This window comes from Chelonia mydas, chromosome 6 (genome assembly GCF_015237465.2).
Source record: "Chelonia mydas isolate rCheMyd1 chromosome 6, rCheMyd1.pri.v2, whole genome shotgun sequence".
In the NCBI taxonomy this organism is placed as follows: domain Eukaryota; kingdom Metazoa; phylum Chordata; order Testudines; family Cheloniidae; genus Chelonia; species Chelonia mydas.
In genome coordinates, this window is record NC_051246.2 from 15,393,062 (window position 1) to 15,409,434 (window position 16,373).

The 16,373-nt window shown below is 47.5% G+C and overlaps 1 long non-coding RNA gene across 11 annotated transcripts; it reads right to left on the reverse strand.

Annotated features, from left to right (window-relative positions):
• Positions 1-3,787: 3,787 nt before the first annotated feature.
• LOC119566382 lies at positions 3,788-16,013 on the reverse strand. Of its 11 annotated transcripts, none has more exons than XR_006291436.1 (3): positions 15,630-15,955; positions 8,578-12,620; positions 3,788-3,806 (listed from the first exon to the last, which is right to left on the reverse strand). It is a non-coding gene; the product is annotated as an uncharacterized LOC119566382 (long non-coding RNA). The 11 variants fall into 11 exon arrangements; XR_006291440.1 differs by lacking the exon at positions 3,788-3,806 and adding an exon at positions 4,391-5,008 and having other exon boundaries at positions 15,000-16,013; XR_005225390.2 differs by lacking the exon at positions 3,788-3,806 and adding an exon at positions 4,391-4,639 and having other exon boundaries at positions 15,630-15,995.
• Positions 16,014-16,373: the final 360 nt, after the last annotated feature.

Here is a 16,373-nt window from a genome sequence, read left to right on the forward strand (position 1 = left end):
ATGGCGCATTGACACCACCTGGGGATCTATCCCATTGGCTCAAATTTGTAAGTGCATCCGATAACTTTGGGAGCCTCCATAAATACATAGTATGTTTATACAAATAGTAAAAGAAATACTGTGACACTTCTGGGGTTCCCAAGGCTCAGGGGTGAATCACTGCTACTTCGTCACAGCAGAAAGGAGCCATATTTGCGCTCACTGGAGGAAACTCTCCCCAGCTACCAGGTGCTGGCAACACAGATTTTCCATGCCAGGCTCCGTGAGCCCTGCTTTTTCCCAGTTTAGGTTAGCAATTGCCACACCCCACTTTGTTACACTTGGGTGCCCAGTCCCCTGTCTTGTGGACATCCACAATACACACCGATCTGCTGCCTCCCTGGAGACCGTGCACTGGATTTAGTTCAACGCTCTCCTTAGCATAAGGCACGTAGACAGGTTTATAGTAGAACCAAACCAAAGTCTCTTTAACTGAACTTGAGGGAAAGAGTCAAATAAAAGCAAGTAAAAGGGTTTGGAAACAAGGTTGTAGGTAAAAGAAAAACATAAAGTGCAATCTAGAGCCTGTACTTATTAACAAATGACTTTCCTCTATACAGTGTTGGTGTAGCCACTTCACCTTGATTGGTCCCTTGAAATGTGTGTTAACTACTTATGCTAAACAATCTCTCCCACCTTGTATTTAGCTGGGACACTGAGTACCTTTCCCACACGTGAAGAAGAGCTTGGTGTAAGCTCGAAAGCTTATCTCTCTCACCAACAGAAGTTGGTCTAACAAAAGATATTATCTCACCCACCTTGTATCACTAAGTGACCTTCACATGTACTAAGGTATATCTCATCCAGTGGTTAGGTCTGGCAGCTCTTGACCAGGGGTGCTGGAACAATTTGTATAGTGGGGGTGCTGAGAGCCACTGAACCAAACTGTAACCACTGTATATACTGGAAACCACTTTGAGGCAGGGGGTACAGCAGCATCCCTAGTTCCAGCACCTAGGCTCTTGACCAGCCCAAAAAGTAGGGACCCACTTTTCACGAATGACCCCTGCTGACAGAGAGCCCCCCTTCATGAATGGATCACCAACCTTCTGCTCCCATGCAATCCTAGAATGCTTGGGTTTGTCTTTGTAACTCTCCCCCCTGCATCTACTCCAGACAGTAAACAGCAGCTGTCTCCAGGGGTGTCCCTGGTTATCAAATTGATTGGATCAGTTCTCAGACCTCCCCTCTTCAGGTGTTAATGTAACCCATGTGCCCAATAATTCTTTGAGAAACCCATTTGGGGGGTAAGCGTGAGTTGTGTCTGGGTCATTGTTGCTAGGCAGATTTAATACCACACATCCAGAAGCTTCTGTATGTTGGGTGTGGTAGTTTTGGGTCTGCTCCAATAGGTTCCCTGTTGCTGGGGTCAGATTCCATGAGGGCGAGCAGTCAGGGCAGCTGCTTTACAAAAGGCCATGTGCCCTGCGTGAGCTGGGAGACGCTGAGCCCTCCTTCCCTCTGTGAAATCAACGGCCTGCCAAACCCAGTTTTGAGTTCTATCCTTGAGGTTTTGAGTTCTATCCTTGAGGGGGCCATTCAGTTTCTCGCAAAGCCACCCCCTTTGTTGATTTTAATTCCCTGTAAGCCAACCCCGTAAGCCATGTCGTCAGTTGCCCCTCCCTCCGTCAGGGCAATGGCAGACAATCGTTCCGCACCTTTTTTCTGTGCAGACGCCATACCATGGCAAGCATGGAGCCTGCTCAGATCACTTTGGCAGTTAGGAGCACATTAAACACCACGCACATTATCCTGCAGTATATGCAGCACCAGAACCTGGCAAAGCAAAACTGGGTGAGTAGGCGACATCAGCACGGTAACGTGAGTGATGAGGACATGGACACAGTCTTCTCTCAAAGCAGGGGCCCTGGCAATGTGCGCATCATGGTGCTAATGGGCCAGGTTCATGCGGTGGAACGCTGATTCTGGGCTCAGGAAACAAGCAAAGACTGGTGGGACCGCATAGCGTTGCAGGTCTGGGACGATTCCCAGTGGTTGCAAAACTTTTGCATGCATAAGGGCACTTTTATGGAACTTTGTGACTTGCTCTCCCCTGCCCTGAGGTGCAAGAATACCAAGATGAGAGCAGCCCTCACAGTTGAGAAGCGAGTGGCAATAGCCCTGTGGAAGCTTGCAACGCCAGACAGCTACCGGTCAGTTGGGAATCAATTTGGAGTGGGCAAATCTACGGTTGGAGCTGCTGTGACGCAAGTAGCCAATGCAGTCAAAGATCTGCTGATATCAAGGGTAGTGACCCTCGGAAATGTGCAGGTCATAGTGGATGGCTTTGCTGCAATGGGATTCCCTAACTGTGGTGGGGCCATAGAGGGAACCCATATCCCTATCTTGGCACCGGAGCACCAAGCCGGCGAGTACATAAACCGCAAGGGGTACTTTTCAATAGTGCTGCAAGCTCTGCTGGATCACAAGGGACGTTTCACCAACATCAACGTGGGATGGCCGGGAAAGGTACATGACGCTCGCATCTTCAGGAACTCTGGTCTGTTTCAAAAGCTTCAAGAAGGGACTTTATTCCCAGACCAGAAAATAACCGTTGGGGATGTTGAAATGCCTATAGTTATCCTTAGGGACCTAGCCTACCCCTTAATGCCATGGCTCATGAAGCCATACACAGGCAGCCTGGACAGTAGTCAGTAGCTGTTCAACTACAGGCTGAGCAAGTGCAGAATGGTGGTAGAATGTGCATTTGGATGTTTAAAAGTGCGCTGGCGCAGTTTACTGACTCGGTTAGACCTCAGCGAAACCAATATTCCCACTGTTATTACTGCTTGCTGTGTGCTCCACAATATCTGTGAGAGTAAGGGGGAAAGGTTTATGGCGGGGTGGGAGGTTGAGGCAAATTGCCTGGCTGCTGGTTTCGCACAGCCAGACACCAGGGCGGTTAGAAGAGCACAGGAGGGCACGGTGCGAATGAGAGAGGCTTTGAAAACCAGTTTCATGACTGGACAGGCTACGGTGTGAAAGTTCTGTTTCTCCATGATGAAACCCACCAACCCTTGGTTCACTCTATTTCCCTGTAAGCTAACCACCCTCCCCTCCTCCCTTCGATCACCTCTGTCAGAGGCAATAAAGTCATTGTTGCTTCACATTCATGCATTTTTATTCATTCATCACACAAATAGGGGGATAACTACCAAGGTAGCCCAGGAGGGGTGGTTGAGGAGAGAAGCACCAGGAGGGGTGGTGGAGGAGGGAAGGACAAGGCCACACAGCACTTTAAAAGTTTAAAACTTTAAAACTTATTGAACGCCAGCCTTCTGTTGCTTGGGCAATCCTCTGGGGTGGAGTGGCCGGAGGCCTCCCCCCCCGCATTCTTGGGCGTCTGGGTGAGGAGGCTATGGAACTTGGGGAGGAGGGCGGTTGGTTACACAGGGGCTGTAGTGGCAGTTTGTGCTCCTGCTGCCTTTCCTGCAGCTCAACCATACGCTGGAGCATATTGGTTTGATCCTCCAGCAGCCTCAGCATTGAATCCTGCCTCCTCTCATCACGCTGCCGTCACATTTGAACTTCAGCCCTCTCTTCAGCCCGCCACTTACTCTCTTCAGCCCGCCACCTCTTCTTCCGGTCATATTGTGCTTTCCTGCACTCTGACATTGTCTTCCTCCACGCAGTCGTCTGTGCTATGTCAGTATGGGAGGACAGCATGAGCTCAGAGAAAGTTTCATCACGAGTGCATTTTTTTCGCCTTCTAATCTTCACTAGCCTCTGGGAAGGAGAAGATCCTGTGATCATTGAAACACATGCAGCTGGTGGAGAAAAAAAAAGAGGCAGTGGTATTTAAAAAGACACATTTTCTAGAACAATGGCTACACTCTTTCACGGTAAACCTTGCTGTTAACATTACATACACAGCACGTGTGCTTTCGTTCCAAGGTCGCATTTTGACTCCCCCCACCACGTGGCTAGCCCCTCACCCACCCCACCCCCCCGGCTAACAGCGGGGAACATTTCTGTTCAGCCACAGGCAAACAGCCCAGCAGGAATGGGCACCTCTGCATGTCCCCTTAAGAAAAGCACCCTATTTCAACCAGGTGACCATGAATGATATCACTCTCCTGAGGATAACACAGAGAGATAAAGAATGGATGTTGTTTGAATGCCAGCAAACATACACTGCAATGCTTTGTTGTACAATGATTCCCGAGTACGTGCTACTGGCCTGGTGTGGTAAAGTGTCCTACCATGGTGGGTGGAATAAGGCTGCCCTCCCCAGAAACCTTTTGCAAAGGCTTTGGGAGTACATCCTGGAGAGCTGCGAATGCCAGGGCAAATTAATCCTTTCAAATGCTTGCTTTTAAACCATGTATAGTATTTTAAAAGGTACACTCACCAGAGGTCCCTTCTCCGCCTGGCGAGTCCGGGAGGCAGCCTTGGGTGGGTCCGGGGGGGACTGCCTCCAGGTCCAGGGTGAGAAACAGTTCCTGGCTGTCAGGAAAACCGGTTTCTCCACTTGCTTGCTGTGAGCTATCTACAACTTCATCATCATCATCTTCCTCGTCCCCAAAACCTGCTTCTGTGTTGCCTCCATCTCCACTGAAGGAGTCAAACAACATGGCTGGGGTAGTGGTGGCTGAACCCCCTAAAATGGGATGCAGCTCATCACAGAAGTGGCATGTTTGGGGCTTTGACCCGGAGCGGCCGTTTGCCTCTCTGGTTTTCTGGTAGGCTTGCCTCAGCCCCTTAAGTTTCACGCGGCATTGCTTCGGGTCCCTGTTATGGCCTCTGTCCTTCATGCCCTGGGAGATTTTGACAAATGTTTTGGCATTTTGAAAACTGGAATGGAGTTCTGATAGCACGGATTCCTCTCCCCATACAGCGATCAGACCCCATACCTCCCGTTCGGTCCATGCTGGAGCTCTTTTGCGATTCTGGGACTCCATCATGGTCACCTCTGCTGATGGGCTCTGCATGGTCACCTCTGCTGATGAGCTCTGGCCAGCGTGGCAAGCTGCAGGTGACCATGCAAACAGGAAATTGAAATTCAAAAGTTTGTGGGCCTTTTCCTGTCTACCTGGCCAGTGCATCTGAGTTGAAAGTGTTGTCCAGAGCGGTCACAATAGAGCACTCTGGGATAGCTCCCGGAGACCAATACCATCTAATTGCATCCACAGTACCCCAAATTCGACCCGGCAAGGCTGATTTAAGTGCTAATCCACTTGTCAGAGGTGGATTAAGAAAATCGATTTTAAGAGCCCTTTAAATCGAAAAAAAGGGCTTCATCGTGTGGATGGGTGCAGGTTTACATTGATTTGATGCTGCTAAATTCGACCTAAACTCCTAGTGTAGACCAGGGCTGAGACTCAGGCAAACTCAACCTAAGCTTTTGGGAACTTTGAGTTTCTTCTCACTGTGTTTCTGTGGGGACTGACCTGGTTAGATTTAATTTGTTTTCTTTATTTGTGTATAACTGTAAAGATAACGTAAGTGGATTATAAGGTAACCATGTTACGTTGTAAACATAAGAACGGCCACACTGGGTCAGACCAAAGGTCCATCTAGCCCAGTATCCTGTCTTCCGACAGTGACCAATGCCAGGTACTTCAAAGGGAATGAACAGAACAGGTAAAATCATCAAGTGATGCATTTCCTGTCGCCCATTCCCAGCTTCTGGCAACAGAGGCTAGGGACACCATCCCTGCCCATCCTGGCTAGTAGACATTGATGGAACTATCCTCCATGAACTTATCTAGTTCCTTTTTGAACCCTGTTATGGTCTTGGCCTTCACAACATCCTCTGGCAAAGAGTTCCCCCAGGTTGACTGTGCATTGTGTGAAGAAATACTTCCTTTTGTAACCCTTCTGCCCATCAGAGTTGGCAGCAACAAGGGCAGGGTTCAATATCTAGGGGATCCATTCCAATAACACAATGCAAACCGGCTTAAGCCCCCACCCAGTGACCTGGGACAAATATATACCACCCCCGCTGGGCACCTCAAAGAGACAATACTTCCCCTCTCGCAAGCACCTAGTCTGAGTGTAGCAAAAAGCCTTTTAATAACAGAGAGAAGCAATGTGGCATTATGTTGGGGAAACACCACCAACAGGATTCATAACACAACCCATGAGCAAAAAACCCACCCCAAGCAAATTGGGGCATGCCCTTTCCCTTTGGTTCTTGAGTTCAGCAACCCCAAATCACTCAAAGTCCCAAAAGTCCAATGACCCAAAAGTCTCTGACCCTGGTCAGGGGAGCCCCAGAGTTCAAAAGTTTATCTGCGGAGCTTTACCTCCCAACCCGGGTGGAGATGGGGGCAGGGGTAAAAGGTACCTTACATGATCTGAAGCTGACCGCCCCACAGCTCCACCAGCCACCCCGCAAACTGCTTTGCTCAGCTCTGCAGCCCACCAGCAACTCCCACCGGCCTATGAACTGCTCCACCAGCCTGTCCACAAGGCACTCCAGCCGTACCGCAAACTGCTCTACAATATATCTTCAGGCTCCCCCACTACTTAGCACAACGCTCAGTGATTTCAGCTCTTAGTCAGTTCAGCTCTTTGGTGAAGTCAGCTTGTAGTAGGGAAGCCTCAGTGCTGGTGCACCACTAGCCCAAAGTGAGCTCAGCAGCCTGTAACTAGACTCCTGATGAAATCAAAATTAGCTCTGATATTCCCCAGTGGAGAGAGGAGGAAGTGCAATTAGCATGCAAGGCCCTCACCCAGGGACCTATGCCACCAAGTATTAATACTTGTCCCCAACCTCTCTCAATTCATAGAGTTTTGGAACCCATGACCCTTGCCTAGCGAGTGCTACTTAGTTGACGGTGAGTCCCTCCATCATAACAAAAGGCCAAGTACAGTTCCAAGCACAGTTCCCATAATCAGGGTAATAACAATTTATTCTTCCTGCCCCAATAACAGAGACACTGGGGATCCCACAGCAGCCAAAGTGACCATTTGGGCAGCTATGGCCTCATTCTAGGTGGGGTGGGTGTGCCTATGCAAATGGGATCGGCCCCTGAAGTTCTTTTCCACAACTTGCCACACCTCACCACCAGATGTCAGGGTGGAGCTCATCCTGACACTGCTTACATCTTTGTTTGTTTAAACCTGCTGCCTATTAATTTCATTGGGTGATCCCTAGTTCTTGTGTTATGAGAAGGAGTAAATAACACTTCCTTCCTTACTTTCTCCACACCAGTCATGACTTTATAGACCTCTATCATATCCCCGCTTAGTCATCTCTTTTCCAAGCTGAAAAGTCCCAGTCTTCTAATCTTTCCCCATATGGAAGCTGTTCCAAACCCCTAATCATTTTTGTTAAAAATTAAATTATCATAATTTATTATGTTTCTTTATCATAAGATTTTATAAAGTTGTTACTTAATTAAATTCATTGCTTTTGTTACTTTTGAGACTTGAATGTGGGGAGGCTGATCCTGTGCAATCCTTGTTGAAAATCCTTAGAGACTGAATTCTGGGTCTCCGGATGCTTTTCTATGGGAGTTGGATGGTTTTGGGTTTTGGGAGGGGAGCATTGGAGAATGGCAGTTTAGCAAACTCTAGCCCACCCAAAGGTTACACTGGGTTCCACTGCCAGGAATCCAGATTTGGAACACAAGACCCTATGTGTTCCATAACTCTACAGTTGTTTCCCGGACAAACATCTCTCAATAACCATGGCAATAAGTTCGACCATCACTTTCGGCAGAGACCCCACATGAGCCCCTTTGGGGTAGCAGCAAGAAAATGGTCAGACACAGATATAATATCCCTGCTAGCACATGTTTGGGCATGTCTAGCCTGCACAGTATCATGGATAGTCATCCTTTGCCTCAGTTTCCCCACCAGCCAGCATGAACAACCAATGGACAAACATTCCTTTTTAAACACCCCTTTCCTCTTCTGCACGCCTTCATGCATGGTGTGGTGTCATCAGTAGGTGAAGTGTTAAAGTTTAGGAGTACACCTGGTCAGATCCATCTCCTGCCCGTAGGGGAAGTGCTGCTCCACTTTCATGAAAAGACAACTGACCACTGCCTCTATATTAGCAAAAACAATGAGGAGTCCTTGTGGCACCTTAGAGACTAACAAATTTATTTGGGCATAAGCTTTTGTGGGCTAAAACCCACTTCATCAGATGCATGGAGTGGAAATACAGGAGCAGGTATAAATACATGAGAGGATGAGGGGTTGCTTTACCAAGTGTGAGGTCAGTCTAACGAGATAAATCTATTAACAGCAGGATACCAAGGGAGGAAAAATAACTTTTGAAGTGGTAAGAGAGTGGCCCTTTACAGACAGTTGACATGAAGGTGTGAGTAACAGTAGGGAGAAATTAGTATTGGGGAAGTAAACCTGCCTCTATGTTGTCTTCTGTCACCAGACTGCCCTCTCTCACTGCGCTGTCACATCTTATTAAAATACCAGGCCCAGGTTTTCAGGTTCTTTAGTTAGTGAAACAACTCTAGAACTGTTGGACATGGTCTAGATCTAATTCCCTACTGGAGTTCACTCAGTTATCCCCTGACATGTCAAGAGAACTCAACAGTATATTGCAACATTAAACTGAATCCTTACCTTTATAATCATATTCGTTTCCAAGAAGCAGCTTTTGCACTTTTCTGGTTGTCCCAGTTCCATTACCCAGTGGTGCCAGAGGGAGGTATTGGTTTGGGTGACTCTTCTCTTAGGGAATATTAGGTACAGTCCTGAAGCCCTTTTGTCATACAACAAGGATAATAACATTTCATTACCCCTACACCCAAAATGTAAATGAATTTTAACCAAAATGCTCCCACTGGGGGGCAAGGAGGTGGATAACAAACAAGCAGCTTTCTAACTCTGTCTCTTCCTTCAGTTTCACCAACAGACGACAGCAGAGAGCTCCTTCTCTAGAACTCCCACAAGCTGACATCCACATAAATATATTGTTGATTTACTGCTGCGGTGTTTTCCCCAAAATAATGCCCTTTTCTTTATAATATTTCCTTGTTTTGTACACAGACCCAGTGCTTGTGATAGGGGAAGTAATGCCTGTTAAAGGCATCCAAGGAAAGTAAGTTTCTAGGTGAGGGGGTTCAAGGCAGTTCATTTGCTAATTTTAAGAGGAATCTCTCGATATTTGAACCTGAAAATGTCATCTTTTTGGTGAAAAATCAAAAATTTAGAGCCAAAATTTACTCCCCCTCCCCCCTAAAATGGAAAACTTAGGGCTGAAAACCAAAAATTTAATTTAGAAATGCAACTTCAGTGTTTCATGGGAGCTGGTTTGAGTGCCTCATGCCCCCATTTTCCCCATGGGCCAATCTCCCTGGCTGGACTACATGTCCTATAATGCATCATGGTTTCCCCTGTTGCTGAGATACCATGATGCATTGGGACAGATTTATGTTACCAATCTGCCTGGGGCTTCAGGTGATCAGGCTGAGGCTGCAGAATCTTTAGGGGAGGAGATGAAGGACCACACCAAGTGACTAAGTTTAAAGCTCTATTAACCAAATAACAGCTGTGAGTGCTGGGTGCACCCCACGTCACTCAGAGGGAGGAAGAAAGTGTTAGTGTCCGAGCCCTAACCCACTTTCATACTTACACACGCACAACCCAAGGCTGGCCAAGCCTGGGTGTAATGTAAGAAGAAGAGCGGGAAAAGGGTAGACAAGAGTTCTGCCCTGTGCACAGGTCATCTAGGGTCCGCTGTAAATCTCTGACTTGCTTCAGCTTTCGGGAGGGTTTTAAGCCCTGGGTTCTTCCGGGGGCATTTTCGTCCAGGGCCCTCGTCCCCCGTGCTCTCGGTACTGGTCCGAACCGGCCTTCCGCGGCTCCCTTAGTTTCCCCAAAACACACCGGTTTCAGGGTCGCGAGACTGTTGTTTTTCCACTCACCAACCTTTGCAATCTTACTAGTTTTGCAACTCCTTCAGTTCTGTCTAGCTCAGGTCTCCTTTCTCACGGCTGGCCGTGGTTGAGACACAGCATCTGGCTGTTTGGCAGCAGAGAGGTTGTTTGTGTGCGCTGGCCTTGCACTGCAGTTTCTTTCCTTATCTTCAGGCCTGGCTGGATCGTCGAGTTAACCTTATCCTTTCTTCCTTCCTCCCCCTTCGGCCTCTCGTAATCTCCAAAGGAATCTTTCACTCCACACTCACACCTTCAACCCTTCCCAAGATACTTTCCAATGCATATAAAGGCATTAGCAATATACAACGCTGCTGCTTACCCAGGGGACCCCATGGGGGGGGGCATTTTATTGTGACAGTCCTCCCCTTGACCCCAAATCAACATCCCGTTGTGAGGGGTCACCACTTAGGTTTCCATCCTCCCTCTGACACTGTGGCTAGTGTCACCGTTGGCCTCCTACACAAGCAGCAATATAGCAAAAACACAATTATTAAGGCAGCAACAATTGCATACACAACCCAGTAGTGGCTTCTGGCTTCATTAGTAACATAGCATAACACATCCTCTTGTTGACATAGATGCCCCATCCAAATGGCTGTGGCAAACGCAGCTTTCTCCAGATTGAAGGTGTGCTGTAACACTGTAAAGGAGGAGGCATCTGTCTGGAACACGGTAAGTTGCTCCCGGGCATGTGCCAATTGGAGAAAAACATTGGGTGTAATCCATGAAAAATTAAACACAATATAGTTAGAAATATTAAAAATACTTTGAATAACAGCAGGCCAATGCACCTAAAAATGTTGCACTTGAGATTGTAACAGCAAGTCAAGGGACAACATGGGGTAGGTGGTCCTCCAAACAGACACAGAGGTATTGGTAAACAAATGTGCTTTAGTGGGGGCATATCGCGATGCCTCTCCTTCCCAGCAGATGTGTTGACCCACCTCATAAAAGCGGCCTGGCATTGCCCGTTCTTTATGCATCATTTGAGGGGACTCCATAGGCCATAGCTGCCAGGTGTTGCCCTCTGCAATCCATGTGTGCTGATAGGGCTGCAGTCAGCACATACCACTTAGCCATGTCGTTGGGGGGAGCCACCTCCCACACATCAAGATGGACCACTCAGTCCCAGAGGCAGCCTTCCCAAAGGCCTGGTTGGATTTTCACAGCAGGGGCCCACATTCCTTTCATGGGCCCAAAGGCCATGAAAGAGCAGGCTATGCCTGTGTACTTCCAGTTAGTGAGCCTCCAGGAATAGCAAAAAGGCCACTGCTCCTGGGGAATCCCTGAGTGGAAATGGATTTTCCGGGGCCAGACTCCATGGAGCACATCTTCCTGGATGCTACGGACTTGCTGGGTCAAATATTGTTGGAGCTAGGAGCACATAGAATCCCAAGCTAGTTGGTCCCCGGCCTCAATCAGTCCCTGCCAGGTGTCTCATGTGTGGAGGGCCAATTCAGCAGTATGTTTGAGAGCAAAGGTGGCCACTGTAAGGTGGGTGACATCCGCACTTTTGACTAGCCCCATGGCCTTTTCCAGCCATCCCAACTGCTTGTCTCTTATGGTCCCTTGCTGAATATTCCAAATGCTAGCTGCCAAATTGGCCCCATCCCACAAGGAGCTCACCAAGGTCCGCTTTTTCCAGGGGGACAATGCCTGCATAAGGAGGGCAAGTTGGAGGGTGGCCCCCCGGTACAATTGGGAAGGAAGGCTGGGACTTGAAAGCACTTCAGAGGCAAGTAAATGTCTAAAGCTCCCAAGGTGGCATTGAGGAGGATCCAGCATTGAGATGCTACCTCCCATTTGGTGTCTGGTAAAATTTGCCATCACCGCTGGTGTGGGAGACATGGAGGTGCTTTCCTGGGACCATTCCCTGAAGACTGGAGGCTAAATGAAGGAGGCTACAATTTAAAAGGGATGCTGGAAATCGTTCTGGGCATGTAATATTTACCTCCCCACACTGGCGAGACGTGTGTGTGGATGAGTGGGTGATATAAGTAACATACCAAAATTTGGAACTACGGGGATTGGGTTGAACCCTACACCTTCTGGGTGCCAACACTGCAACCACACCCCGCTGCCAGCTCTCAAAGTGAATCACTGATTCTGATGGCAGGCTGAACTCTTCTGTGACGTTGAAAACCTCCCCATGTACCTTCCCATCTGTGGTCCGCTTGAGCCATTGCTCCCAGGTTTCTCCTTCCCAGCGCAACCACAAGTGTTGGCAATACGAACCGAGATCTTCCTCCTCCAAAGGTAGGGGACAGTGTTCCCAGGTGGAAACAAACTCTTTGGGAGGGGGGTTTAGAGGGAGATGGGACGCGACGTTGTCCTGGGCAGTGCTGCCTTGTGGGTTATGGAGTTCTTCGGGGTTAACTCTGTCTTGGACCCATCTGGGGAGGGATACGCAGGGCCAGGGGACCTGGGGCTCTTGGCAGGGAGCCACCTTTGGAAAAACGCCCAGGTAATACATGGTGCCAAATTCCCAGGATGACATGCCACAATTGCCTCCCATGCCAATGGATAATAAATCTTTTCTTCCACTCTGGCCAATTTTGGATCATGGTAATATTAACAAAGGAGGACAAAAGTGTCAGAAACCCAAGGATTCCCATAAAAATATGCCACCATACATACATTGTATCACAATAAAGGATTCTGCAGGCCTGAAGCAGCAAGAGCGGTCCCACCACTCCTGTTCGGGGTGTCCCTAGGCTCTCACTATTACTGTTAATGAAGCAAAAGGGAAAGGAAAAGAACAACATAAATACACCTATTGGGGGAAATTGGGGCACATACAAAAACTATCTAAGTCATTAGTCATCCCATTACAGCCTTCCCTCGCTTCCATCATGGATGTTGTTTGCCTGGTTTAGGAAGTCATAACAACAATATTGTATCCAGGGATCAGAAATTACTATCACTCCCCAAAGGGCCTCCCATTCCGCTCCAGGCCACCACGTGAGGAACAGGGTTTGTCCCTCTGGGGTCCAGGGGAGGTCTGGAGCCACCCACCAGGTATTTTGCTGTGGCCCTACTGTGTCTATCCAGACTATGCACTGCCTCCATGGCGCCGCTCCTCCAGCCTTACGCCACATTGTGGCTCAGGCCCCATCAGCAGCTCAAACCAGGGAGAGGTATTTTCCCTCCTCATAATTATAATCATCCTTATAATCCCATGAGCAGATGGAAACCCATATAGTCCAGGCAGATGGCAGGGCCACAACCGAGGCCCATGACCAGAAACCTAGGGAGAAACATATGTTTTGAGCTGATTGGCATGCGCCCATTTTAGCTTGCCTGGTAGCTGAAGCTGGTACACTACTGGGGAGATGCGATTCACAATGGAGTACAGACCCACCCACTTGACATCCAGAGTGTGGGCTGTCTTCCCCAGCTTTTGCATCATTACCTTGTCTCCAATTTGCCATCCCCAGATGTCTTTAACGATGATTCCCTTACACTTGGCCTTTTCCTTATCTAAAGTGGCCTGTATGGCTTCGCGGGTTTCACATAGCTCCTCCCTCAACTGGGCAAAGCTGAGACTTTTTTGGTTGTGGCAAATAGTAAATGAATGTTTGTTGTTGGCAAACACAGTACTTACATTACATTTACATTTGTCTACTAGCGGGTTGCTAACACTTCCATCCTCCCAAAACACTTCTTCCCAGGAATTAACACATACACATTGCCCGTTATACAGTACTTTGGTCTCATTATCCAATTCATCCCACATACAGGATCCTAGTGAAATGTCTTTACTACAGGGATCTGGAGCAACAGGCAAGAACAAGCACACCCACTTTTTAGGAGTCCACTCGGTACAACCTCTGGTGTCCAATAGCTTTCCTCCCTCCCCAGCCCACTGGCTCAAGGTCTGGGGTAGCCAGAAGGATTCCATGTGCCCTATGAGGAGTGGGCTAACTTTCCATATCTTTGCTTCCAGATCTTGTTGGTGTGTGTTTTTAACAACAATTTCCCCAATTGTTAAAAGGTCTGGCCTTTCTATGCTAGAAACATACTGCATCTATTCGTATTGATAAGTATCAAACAGTGATTTTTTTCTTTGCTTTAGCAAGTGTATCAAAACCTTAGTGTTTCTTGATATTACCCAAAACATTTTGTGTTCCAAGGTGGACAAAGCAAGTATCTGCATTTCAGTACATCCCATAGCTATAGCAGTATGATTTTTCATTTCCATTTGTTTCTGTATTAGGCTGTCCTGTAGCTGGGACAGAGAGCTTAATTTATTTTTAATTATCTCTATATTTTTAATTATAACCCCCTTTTATTCTTTTAGCAAATTTGACTAAATTGTCCATAGTCAAATTATTTCAATTAGATAGTCTCTTTGCCTGGATTATTTACAGACATTCCTTTGGAAAAGGGCCCATTTTTCCTTCAGAATGACTGCAAAGAAACCAATAATTCTCTTTTTATAACACTTTTCCTTTTTAACATTTTCACAAAGTTCAACTACTTAATTCCCTCCAGCCTCTGCAGAATTAACTTTTCACTCTTTCCTTAAATCGCTTGCTTATTTCCCAAAATGACACCTTAATCGACTCAGATTTCACCATTCCAAATACTATTTCTGGGATCTGAATTCCCCATGTCTGCACTTACTCCTTTCCTTACTCCTGCCACTATGCCCTCAGGGCTTCCAACCTGTTTTCCAATTTCTTTATCTGTTGCCTGCCTGCTTGTCTGGGCCCGATCCTGCTTTCCTCGCTGAACTGTCCCTTTCCGTGGGCACAGGCTTTGTTCCTTTACCAGTTTAGCAAGGAAAGTGGGTTCCTTAACTATCCCCCAGCTCTCCTGGTCCCTTTCCTTAAACATTTCTTGCAAAATTGTGAAATCACCACAATATCACTCACAAAAAATACTACACTGCCCAAACTCCTATATCCTTCAGAGTTTGGTTTAACAGAGCAAGATCTGTTTAAAAGGAGTAATCTCTTGAACAAAGTATCGTCTTCGGATTGTTCCTTTTACACATTTCCTACACAAGTGCTACCACTATTTGCCTACACACCTATGTCCATCAGAGTTGGGTCTCATACAGAAAATACCGCTTGAACATATTTCTTTTTAAATCTCTTTTACCTTTGTAACTCTTCTGTGCTCACGCTTGTACAAAACACAAAAGTCTATACCAATCCCACAGCTGCCCCCAAGTTTTTACCCTTGTGCCTTTCACACTCGGCATACAGGTCTAACAAATCCTGCCGAGTGTGCACAAGTTTCTGAAGCTCCACCATGGAATCCCAGGAATTATGTCCCAACTTGGTGAGAGCCCTCTCCAACTGGGAGAGGTCCTCACTCCCCTTTGAAAGATGCAACAGGGTCCTGTCCCTTTTTGTCACCCCTTCCGTGGCTTGGGCATCAGGTCCACCAGCCTCCCATTACACCAGAGGGCCAGGAAGCGGGACTCCCATGTCTGCACTACCTAATGCCCGTGTGTCCAGCCTTGAACCCATTGTGGGTGCCATCGCCCACGACTGTGGGACTCCCAAGTCCGCAATCGTTAACATTCGTTTCCTGAACATGCCGACACAATTCGTTAATACAGCCGGTTAGAACAGTTGGTGCGCTCTCACAACCCCAGGGTTCTTCCAGGGGCATTTTCATCCAGGGACTCTCGTCCCCCATGCTCTTGGTACCACTCCAAACTGGCCTTCCGCGGCTCCCTTAGTTTCCCCAAAACACACCGGTTTCTGTTGTTTTTCCACTCACCGACTTTTTCAATCTTACTAGTTTTGCAACCCCTTCAGTTCTGTCTGGCTCAGGTCTCCTTTTTCACGGCTGGCTGGGGTTGAGACACAGGCATCTGGCTGTTTGGCAGCAGAGAGCTTGTTTGTGTGCACTCGCCTTTCGCTGCAGTTTCATTTCTTATCTTCGGGCCTAGCTGGATCATTGAGTTAACCTGTTCCTTTCTTCCTTCCTCCCCCTTTGGCCTCTCGTAACCTCCAAAGGAATCTTTCACTCCACACTCACACCTTCAACCCTTTCCAAGATACTTTCCAATGCATATAAAGGCGTTAGCAATATACAACGCTGGTGCTTACCCAGGGGGCCCGCGGCGGGGGCTTTTTATTGTGACAGCATCATAGGAGCTATATTGCTGTGATGCATCATGGGAGATGTAGTCCAGCTGGGGAGCCCAGCCCAAAGAAGAGAAAACAATTGATTTTCAGCCAAAATTTTTCAGTTTTTGCAAAAATATTTTGTTGAGATAAACCAAAGTTGCCTTCAAAAACAGTTTTGACAGAATTTTTTTGATATTTTTATCGCTATCAAGAATATTATCATAGTTAATACTAAAAAATTTGTGGCAGGATAGTAAACCTACTGCTTCAGGACTTGGCTGATCTCTACCAGACACCAGGATGAGACTTGATGCTGGCTGATTAGTGTTGCCCCTCAACCTCAGCAGTTTGCCAATATTTGGGATTTTGCTGCATTGTTTCCCTCCTCCTT